Genomic DNA, 11,858 nt, shown 5'->3' with positions numbered 1-11,858 from the left:
TTTCTAGGAGTTAATGGCTACCTCCTGACTCACTTAAAAAAAATTTTTTTTTTCTAATTGTGTTTTTAGAAAACACTCTGCTAAGGAGGTCTTCCTGTTTCACAGGAGATGATTTAAGGCCTGTTCCACTGCGTCCTTTGAATATGCAGTTTATATCTTACGTAATACTCCCCCTACCCACCCAAATCACACTTTTATTGCTTTTAGTTGAATTTATTAAACTGACCATTTACGTGAGCAAGGGCATCACTTTCAAAACCAAGCAGTAAGCAAATGACTAACTGCTTTCCCATCTGCTCACGTTCTACATTGGCTTTCAGGGGTGTTTACCTAATACGTCTAAAACGGTTGTGAATACACAAAGTGCAGTTTTCAGAGGAACTGCTCATTACACATTACATCATATGACACTTAAATCTTACTTCACAAAAAAACAAAACAAAACAAAATCTCTTAAGAAATGCATCTGCAGACAAATTCTGCTTATTCTGAATGTCATTTTGCTCACCATGGTGGCCAGGATATATAAAACATTGACAGAAATTTGCAAACTTTCATCTAATGCTTTCAATTTCTTTTTTTATTTATGAAACTATAATTGATTTATAATATTGTGTTAGTTTCAGGTGTACAGTTTCAGATTCTTTTCCATTAACAATTATTACAAGATATTGAATATAGTTCCATGTGCTATACAGTAAGTCCTTGTTGTTTATCTATTTTATATACAGTGGTGTGTACCTATTAATCCCATACTCCTAATGTTTCCCTCCCCCTCCCCTTTCCCCTTTGGTAACCGTAAGTTTGTCTTCTATGTCTGTGAGTCTCTTTCTGTTTTGTAAATAAGTTGATTTGTATTTTTTTTTAGATTCCACGTATAAGTGATATCATATAATATTTGTCTTTCTCTGCCTGACTTACTTCACTTTGTATGATAATCTCTAGGTCCATCCATGTTGCTGCAAATGGCACTATTTCATTCTTTTTTATGGCTGAGTAATATTCCATTGTATATATGTATATACCACATCTTCTTTATCCATTCATCTGTTAATGGACATTTAGTGCTTTCAATTTCTTTTGAGATTTTTGGGAAGATCAAAATAAACCAAAGTTTTCTCAGTTTTCCCATTAAGGACCTCTTTTGTGAAGAATGCTTCATTCATTTGATAAACATTTACTTATTATCTACTACAGGCTAAACTCTGTGACTGATTTTAAATATATATATATATATATAGAGAGAGAGAGCATTCAGAGGGTTTAAAATTTTTCAAAAAAGACAGAAATGTGAAAAAATGTCAACAAAGCCTATGGTGAAGGGTACTGAAATAGAGGAACTGAGGTTACAATGCTGAAGGAGATAATATTGACTCTTGAAGAATAGATGGGATTTTAAAGTGGAGATGGGGAGGAATGAAGGTCATTCCAGGTAAAGGGAGCAACTTTAGGAAATGCCAAAAAGTGAAGGAGGACAGAGCAGGGAAATATTGGAACACAGCAACTAACAATGTGGCCAGAGCTTCAGGTGGGAGAGGGAATTAGCAGTTAATACAGTCCTGGGAGGGAGGGTGGAAGCCAAATTTTGAAGTTTGAATTGAATTGAAGGTTTAAAGAATTTCTCAGGCAAATGGGAGTGAAAGAGTATTGTTACCAGGCTGTGTGTGTGTGTGTGTGTTAAAATATACATAACATGAAATTTACAATTGTAACCATGTTTAAGTGTGTAATTCAGTGACGTTAAGTATATTCACACTGTTGCGAAACCATCACCACCAGCCACATTCTGAACTTCCTCATCTTCCACAACTGAAACTCTGTACTCATTAAACACTAACTCCCTACTCCACCCTCTCCCTAGCTCCTGGTAACCACCATTCTACTTTCTGTCTCTGTGATTTTCACTATTCTAGGTACCTCATATAAGTGGAATTACATAGGGCTTGTCCTTTTGTGGTTTATTTTACTTAACATAATGTTTTCTAGGTTTATCCAGGTTGTAGCATGTGTCAGAATTTCCTTCCTTTTCAAGGCTGAATAATATTCCATTGTATGTATATATCACATTTTGTTTATCCATTGACACTTGGTTGTTTCCGCTTCTTGGCTATTGTGAAGAATGCTGCTATGAACATGGGTGTCCAAAAATCTCTTCAAGACCCTGCTTTCAACTCTTTGGGGTTTACACTCAGAGGTGGAATTGCTGGATCATATGGTAATTCTTTTTAAGTTTTTGAGAAACCTCCACACAGTTTTCCTTAGAAGTTACACCACTTTACATCCCCACCAGCAATGTACAGGAGTTCCAATGTCTCCACCTCCTCACCAACACTTGTTATTTTGTATCATTTTGTGGGTTGTTTTTTTTTTCTTTTTTTTGCTGTATGCGGGCCTCTCACTGTTGTGGCCTCTCCCGTTGCGGAGCACAGGCTCAGCGGCCATGGCTCACGGGCCCAGCCACTCCGCAGCATGTGGGATCCTCCCGGACCAGGGCACAAACCCGTGTCCCCTGCATCGGCAGGTGGACTCTCAACCACTGTGCCACCAGGGAAGCCCTGGATATTTTCTTTTTTTAAATAAGAGCATCCTAGCAGGTGTGAAGTAATATATTATTGATTTGTTTTGTATTTTCCTAATGATAAATGATATTGAGCATCCTTTTTTGTGCTTATTGGCCATTTGTATATCGTTTTTGGAGAAATGTCTACTTGAGTCCTTTGCCCATTTTTGAATTATGTTGTCTCTTTTAATATTGTTGAGGTGTAAGAGTTATTTATGTATTCTTGATATTAATCCCCTATCCTCCATAGGAATTGTAAATATTTTCTCTCATTCTCTGGGTCGCCTTCCACTCTGTTGATAGTGTCCTTTGATGCACAAAAGTTTATAATTTTGATGATATCAGACTTATTTTTCTTTTGTTGCCTTGCTTTTGGTGTCATATCTAAGAAGTCACTGACAAATCCAATGTCACAAAGTTTTTCTTATGTTTTCTTCTTTTTTTTTTTTTAAATTGGGGTATTGTTGTTTTACAATGTGATGCTAGTTTCTACTGTACAGTGAGATGGAGTTCCCTGTGCTATACAGCAGGTTCTAATTAGTGATCTGTTTTAAACATATTAGTGTATATATGTCAATCCCAATCTCCCAATTTATGTTTTCTTCTAAGAGTATTATATTTTTAGTTCTTACATTAAGGTCTTTGATCCATTTTGAGTCAATTTTTAAATACGGTGTCAGATAAGGGTCCGATTTCATTTTTTTGCATGTGGATACCTAGTTTTTTTGTTGAAAAGACTATCATTTCCCTATTGAGTGGTTTTGGCACCCTTACTGAAAATCATTTGACCATATATAAGAGCTTATTTCTGGGTCCTCTATTCTATTCATTGGCCTATATGTCTGTCTTTATGCCAGTGCCACACTATTTTAATTGCCATAGCTTTGTAGTAAGTTTTGAAATTGGAAAGTGTGAGACATCCAACTTTGTTCCTCTTTTACAAGATTGTTTTGGCTCTTCAGGTTTCCTTGAGATTCTATACAAATTTTAGGAGAGATTTTTCTATTCCTGCAAAAAGCATTGTTGCAATTTTCATAGGGGTTGTATTGAATCTCTGGATAGCTTAGTATTGACAGCTTAACAATATTAAATCTTCCAATGTATGAACAGGGATATCTTTCCATTTATTTGTGATTAGGCTTTTATATATTTTAAGTGACATTTTATTTTTAATTAACACTTTCATTCTGTTCTTGTAACTTGAGACAAAAGGGGCTGTAGAATGTCACACAGCAGGTGCATAATAAAAGTATGTTACTGAATTGAAAACAAACAAAAAAACAAATGGAACAAAAAAGCAGAACAATGGTTGCAGTTTCATTAACTATGCCCACCAATACTAAGATTTATCATAAACACCTAGGTTTACCTAAATAAGGCTGTGATGTTGGTTGTCAATTTCTTCTTCTCCCCTTCCCTCTTCCCTTCTTTCCACAATTTCTCCTTTGCTGTATCCATCTCAAGCTTCCACTCAGGGATCTGCTCTTTTAGACAAGGAGGTTATGATTTTAAAGTCTAGCCTAATTTACTTAGAGTGAAATTCACCATTTTAAAGTGCACAGTTCAGTGAGTTCTGACAATGTTTACAGTCATTTAATCTTCAGGGCCAGGCTTTGGACAGTGGACTTGATGGCAGCTTTCCATCAAGAGGGAAAGAGGGAAGCTTCTCTCCTTCCCTCTTTTTTCCCACATGGAAAAAGTGGGTTTGCTGTTTGGTAGTTTCTCAAAAATCAAACATAAAATTACCATATGACCCAGCAATTCCACTTCTAAGTATAGACCCCAAAAATTAGAAACAGGGACTCAAACAGATACTTGTACATCAATGTTCACAGCAGCATTCAGCATTAGTCACAATAGCCAAAATGAGGAAATAACTCAAATGTCCATAAATAGATGAATGAATAAACAGAATGTGGTATATACATACAATGGAATATTTTTCAGCCATAAAAGGGAATGAAGGTCTGACACCTGCTACAACATGGGTGAACCTTGATAACATTATGCTAAGTGAAATAAGCCAGATACAAAGGGAAAAAAATCATTGCATGATTCTATTTATAGGAGGTACCTAGAATAGTCAAATTCATAGAGACAGAAAATAGAATAGAAGGTACCAGAGAAAGACAAACACTGTATGATCTCAATTATATGCAGAATCTAAAAAAAAATTGAACTCACAGAAGCAGAGCAGACTGGTGTTTGCCAGGGCTGGTAGGTGGGTTGGGGAGAGAAGAAGTGGGGGAAATGGATGAAGGTGGTCAAAAGTTACAAATTTTCAGTTATAAGATAAATGAGCCCTGGGGATATAGTATAGACTACAGTTAACAATACTGTATTGTATATGTGATATTTGCTAAGAGAGTAGATCTTAAAAGTTCTCACCAGAAAAAAACAAAAGGTAACTATGTGAGGTGATGGATTTTAACTAAACTTATTATGGTTAACATTTCACAATATATACATAAATCATTACATTGTACACCTTAAGCTTACACAATGTTATTTGTCAATTATATTTCAAACTAAGTTGGGGGAAAAAAGGAAGGTACCAGGGGCTGGGAGGAGGGGGTAATGGGGAATTATTGCTTAATGGTCATAGTTTCTCTTTCCAATGATGAAAACTTTCTGGAAATAGATAGTGGTGAGAGTTCCACAACACCGAATGTACTTAATGCCACTGAATTGTACACTTAAAAATGGTAAACTTCATGTCATGTATATTTTACCAATTTTAACATTTTATTTTTTAAAAAGTGGGTTTGCCTTACCTCCAAGGGACACAGGTGACTCCAAACCCTCTGGCTAAACACATAACGCACATAATACCACGAGAATAAATAAAAATTTAAAATAAATAAAAACCAATCAAAGAGCACTGCAAGTTGGGAGAAGGTTGGGAAAAGAGAGAGAAAACTGAAGGCAGGGCCACCAGATAGGAGGCTGCTGCGATGGCCCTGGACTGGCCTCAGTTAGAATACGGGCAGAGGAAGAGGGAAGATAGCACCCACACAAGAGGCAGAGAGAACACCGGGACTAAATGAACACAGCACAAGGCAGGAGGAAAGGTGGGAAATGCAAGGCCAGGGCTACACTGACTTTTGTGAGCCCTAGGTGTTTTTCTTCGAGGACCCCTTCCTCCACAAAAAAAGACAAATAAATAAGTTAGATAATATTTTACTGTTGCATTGGTATAAGGATGAATACATCAGTATTATAGATTATAAACATTTTTTTGTCCTGAAAGTACATTTTTTTCCTTCTGATATTAAAAGCAATCAAAACGCTGTCGTGGGCCCCTAACTAGTCACATCTGGGCCCTTGGTGCTGCCTCTTCTGAGTGTCCTGGAGGAGGGGGTCCTGGGCCAGCCTGTGCAAGGCGCTGATGGTCTCCTACCTAAGACTCCGCCCCCCTGCCCCTTCCCTGTGGCCTCCCTACCTGATGGCCTGCTCCAGGTATTGAGGACTGTGTTACTACAGATATGGGATACTGGGGGCAAAGTTGTAGGCTTCGTGTGGGGTTAAGACTGTGGACTCCAGAATCCGAACAAGTTGGGTCCGGGACTTCCCTGGTGGTCCAGTGGTTAAGACTCTGTGCTCCCGATGCAGGGGGCTCGGATTCAATCCCTGGTCAGGGAACTAGATCCCGCATGCTTCAATGAAGCATCCTGCGTGATGCAACTAAGACCCAGCACAGCCAAATAAATAAATATTTTTTTAAAAAAGAAAGAAAAAGAACAAGGTGGGTCTGAATCACAGCTCTCCCTGCTTGACTGTGTAAACTGGAGCAAGTTCCTTAACCTTTCTAAGCCATGGTTTCTATCTGTAAAATGCACTTAAGAGTTCCTAACATCATAGAGGTTTTTTGAGGCCTAAATGTGATGTGAAACAACCAGCTTAGCACTATGTCTGGTCCATCGCTGGCAAGCGCTGGCATCCCTTGGCTATCCTTAAATCCAGCACTTACCCAGCACCACTTCTGACTTGGTTTTAAACAGGCACAGAGATTTGGGGTTTGTTATGAGGGGGAGGAGGAAAGGTATGAAGACACCTGGAGAGGGGAACACAGAGGGGCAAAGGGGAAGGAACACAAACTATTTCATGCTTTTGTCCAGGACAAGCCCAGTGCGCCTTTACATATGTTAAGGCTTAATAGGAAAGTAAAAAACTAAAGTAGACTAAGTCTACCTTTATTTAGCAAATATTATTTGAGTGCCCACAATGTGGCAGGGTTTCAGGGGTGGAACAGACAAGCCCTGTTACCCACTCCTTCCCCTGCTTGCCTTCCAGACTTCTCTCCTATTCTTCTGAACAAACACAACTAGACTATTAGCCGATGTGTCAAACACATCCCTTAACCGTCGCAGCTTCCTCCATAAACTCATGCAGGCCTGGCTCCCATCACCACCCCTGTTTTCCTCCCAGTCCCACTTGCTGAAATCCTTCTGCAAGGCTCAAAAATAAAATCAGCTCCTCAATGGAGCCTTCTCAACTGGGGAGACCATGCTCCATGATGCAACCCTGCATGCGCCTTGTGGGGCCTCCTTTTTTGGGGAGTTCTGTTTCTCCTGCCTGACCTTTCCTCATAAACACAAGCTCCTGAAGGCGAAAGACCATCTCTGATTCACCTCTGCTCCAGGAACACCTGCTGAATTGAAAGATCAGAGAAAGGAGAGGGGAAAACACCTTATACAACTTCCCGGGCCTCCCAACTTGGTCTCTGCCTGCTTCATTGTTGAGGAGCTCACATTGGAAGAAAAAGCCCCATTACCATCACACCACGACCATCCCTGCTCTGAGATCTCTGTCCTGGTTTGCGTGAGGGATTTGGCTGCAAAGGTTAGTTAAGGTGTTCAGTGCTCCAAACACAATCTTCACAACAGAAAAAACAAAAAGGAATAGTGGGGGAGGAGGGAGAAGGACAGGGAAGTGAGCAAATACCCCCGCTGGCAGGTGATCCCTCTTGGATCTCATCTGTTTACTTCTCCCTAAGGTCTCTGTGGAGGTCACCTCTGTATACAGAGGACAGGCCCTTACTTCTTCAGTCTCAGAGGCGAGACCAGACCCAATTTCTGGGCATCGAAAGGACTGGACCCTGGTACCCCAAAAGCTGTCAGCTCTGGGTTTGCACTTCCATTACAGAGCACCACTTCAAAACACGACTTTAGGTATTAGCTTACATGTGCGTATGTCACACGAAGTATTATGAATAAATATATTGATTATCCAAAACTACAATGAGATATCATCTCACACCAGTCAGAATGGCCATCATCAAGAAATCTAGAAACAATAAATGCTGGAGAGGGTGTGGAGAAAAGGGAACACTCTTGCACTGCTGGTGGGAATGTGAATTGGTACAGCCGCTATGGAGAACAGTATGGAGGTTCCTTAAAAAACTAAAAATAGAACTAGCATATGACCCAGCAATCCCACTACTAGGCATATACCCTGAGAAAACCATAATTCAAAAAGAGACATGTACCAAAATGTTCATTGCAGCTCTATTCACAATAGCCCGGAGATGGAAACAACCTAAGTGTCCATCATCGGATGAATGGACAAAGAAGATGTGGCACATATATACAATGGAATATTACTCAGCCATAAAAAGAAATGAAATTGAGTTATTTGTAATGAGGTGGATAGACCTAGAGTCTGTCATACAGAGTGAAGTAAGTCAGAAAGAGAAAGACAAATACCATATGCTAACACATATATATGGAATTAAAAAAAAAATGTCATGAAGAACCTAGGGGTAAAACGGGAATAAAGACACAGACCTACTTGAGAATGGACTTGAGGATATGGGGAGGGGGAAGGGTAAGCTGTGACAAAGTGAAAGAGAGGCATGGACATATATACACTACCAAACGTAAGGTAGATAGCTAGTGGGAAGCAGCCGCAGAGCACAGGGAGATCAGCTCGGTGCTTTGTGACCGCCTGGAGGGGTGGGATAGGGAGGGTGGGAGGGAGGGAGATGCAAGAGGGAAGGGATGTGGGAACAGATGTATATGTATGACTGATTCACTTTGTTATAAAGTAGAAACTAAAAAAAAAAAAATATATATATATATATATATATATATATATATAGATTATCTACCATAGGCAGGGCCTTGTGCTAAGGCGAACAGAAGATTCCAAAGCTAGAGTTCACTAGAGTTTAAAAGTAGTTTGTCGTACATATGGGATGTTCGCTGAAGCACTGTTCACAACAAGAAAAAAAATTAGAAGCAGTCTAAATATCCCTCATGAGGAGAAGGGCCAATAAAATGTAGCACACTGGTTTCCTAGAATACAATAAAGTGCTTTAATGGAAGTAACCAGGGACCATATGTCAACGCTAATAGATCTTGAAAATATAGAGTGAAAAAGATTGTAGAATGATGAATAACATAAAATATCATTTATGCAAGTACATACATAAGGAAAATAATACTCTACATATTCTATGAATGCATTAGAATCTGCATGTAAAAGTGTGTTTTTTAAATGGTACAGAGGGACACATACTTTCAGGGAGAGGGGAAGAAACAGAGAAAGGCTGTGATGAAAGCGGGCTTTTGCTTTTTCTATAATTACTCTCATTTTTTTAAGTAATTAGGAAGGCACTGCCTAAATACATGAGAAGCTAGGTAATGAGTTCATTGATAACCACGACAACAACCTAGGCGACATCACAGGGCAGAATGGATTTACTCTCCCAGGATTAGCATCTGCAATAACGGCTGGGAGTTTAGAAGAGGAAGAGCTGGGCACTGGGGAGCTCTGAGGAGGAGCTAAGGGATTAGTATTTACTTCCTTGGAAGTCTTTTGGAAAGGGAATGCTATGATGAAAGTGGAGTGATGTGAAGATTCATCTGGCCACAGGTGTGTAATATAAAAATTTGCATTATGAGTGTATGTGGGATTTGTTTTTCCTCCTACTTGTCAGGCTCTGGAATTGGAGGGCACTTTTTTTTAACTTGTCAGGCTCTGGAAATTGAAGAACACAGTATTGCACAAGCTAAGCTCTGAGAGGAAATCACATTAGGAGAATGAGGGATGTTTTGGTGTGATCCCTGAGCCAAACTAGGGATCAGGGCCTCCTGGGGGAATCTGGGGGTCAGTGTGTTCACTAAGTTTCCTTCACTGGACTGTCAGCTCCTCGGGCTGGGGCTGTGACATCTTCCTTCCCGGAGCCCCAACGTAGAGAACAGTGCATGATGTCACATTGCTCAGTGAACACTTGTCGGATGAATGAATGGATGGATGAATGAATATTGCAGAAAGGTCAAAGAGAATAAGGACTACAGAGAGGCTTGTGGCTTGAATGGCTAACTCCCTAGGTCTGAGGAATTTCTGCCCCCTTATCCATTCTCCCAGATGGTGCCTGTCCCTCGGAGCGTGGCTTTTATTTGCCTCCCACTGCCACTTGCCCTCCTCGACTCCATCCCTAAACCCTGGGGTCCTTCTTGGGATGGGGGAAGGAGTGGCTGTCAACTCACGGGGAGACCCAGGATACCGAGGTCGGAAGAAGATAAAATAAAAAATCATTTGGAGAACTGAGTTGGGAAGATCCTCATGGGAGGTGGGTCAGGGTGGAGCAATGTATTGTATGTTGGAGGGGGGGTGGGATTCTAATCCAAGGTGGAGGGGAAACGAGCCTATTGGAAGAGAGGATCAGGCAGGTGGAAGGACTGGGGCCAGATATCAGAAAATTGGTTGAGGAACTGGTTCATGCAGAGGTTTTTCAAACGTGGAGCTCAGAATCCCAGGATTTCACAGACAACCTCCAGGGGTTTCCCAAACAATGAGGCTGCTTCTGCCAAGGAGAGAAGATTAAAACTGCCAGAGGGATCTGTTCATCCATTACCTGCCCTATGTCCTGGGGTTCTGAGTAAGATTTCATTTGAAGGAAGAGACAGGGGTGTGTGTGTGTATGTGTGTGTGTGTGTGTGTGTGTGTGTGTGTGTGTGTGTGTGTGTGTGTGTAGAGAGAGAGAGGAGAGGAGGGGAGGGGAGACAAGGGGAGGGGAAAGAAGGTCATTCAGCTAAAACATCTGAAAGAACACTGAGTACATAGTCTCTCTCTCTTTTGAAATGAGGTCATACGTAAAAAGTATTCTGGGTAGAAAAGGCTCTCAATGAGTGTTTGTATTGGACTAGTTGCAGGAGAAGAACTCAATCAAAAGACAAATTCACTTGAAATTACCAAAAATCGCCTAGCCCATCCTATGCTCAGGGTTGGGATTATCCCCAAAAGATCAAAATCAGGAGACTCAAAGCCCAGAGTAAGGGAAGTAGGGAGGTGTAGCTGACTGGTGTTTAGTTCTTGTTAATAATCATTAACACTCTGCTGAGCACTTTTCAGGAGCTGTGCCCAACCTTCACATGCATAATCTCAGGAATTCTCACAATAGGCTAGGAAGTAGGCCCTATTCCCGTCTCTACCAAGGCTCAGAGAGGTTGAGGAACTTTTCCAGCATCACACCAGATCACAAGCAGCAGAGCTGGACTTTGAATCCAGGCAGCCTAACTTCAACGTCCCTGAGCATAAGATGCAGTCATATCTCCCAAAGACCATGCCCTGAGTAGGTGTGGTTGAAACAAGGTGCCGGCACCTGCAGCACCTGCACCTTCCTCTTCTGAGGAAGAAAGAACAACACTTTCATGTTTGACAGGGTTCCATGTGACACAGTCCCTCATAGAAAATTCCAGAAACCCTGTCTCTGTTGGGGCAGTTGCCTCCCTCGACCCTTGGGTGGACTGACCACACCTGGAAGGTTCATTCCCTTCTTGATATCACATATCTGAGAACTTAAAGGTATCTCACCTTCAATCAGTGAACAGGAGGATGAAGGGTCTGGCTAACTATAAAGGAAAATGAGGACATTTAATTTAAAGAAGAGGCAATTAGAAGGGGAGATCTATCTCAAACACTCAGAAAGCTTTCTCAGGGAAGAGTGACCAAGTTTATTTTGTGCAGCTCTGGGTCACAGAACCAGGGCCAGTGGGAAAATAAGAGGGAGACAAATTTTGAATCAATATTACAAGTGATTTTCCTTTGATCTGTTTGAAAATGAAGTTGGCCACACTGAAGATAGTGAGCACCCTGTCAGAGGAAGCAATCAAGCAAAAAAAACAGTTAGGAATCATGAGTGCTAAGAGGGGACTCATCTGTTGGTTAGAAGATTAAAATGACTACTAAAGCCTCTTCTCAGTTGAAGATCCCACAAGTTTATACTTATGATGTTTCTTCTCCTTTTCAAAATTTCTCACTGAGCCAAAGACTTAAGAATGAACCCAATGGT

The sequence above is a fragment of the Mesoplodon mirus genome (assembly GCF_964341445.2).
Source record: "Mesoplodon mirus genome assembly, chromosome: 2".
In the NCBI taxonomy this organism is placed as follows: Eukaryota; Metazoa; Chordata; class Mammalia; order Artiodactyla; family Ziphiidae; genus Mesoplodon; species Mesoplodon mirus.
Note: the sequence above shows the minus strand (reverse complement) of the source record.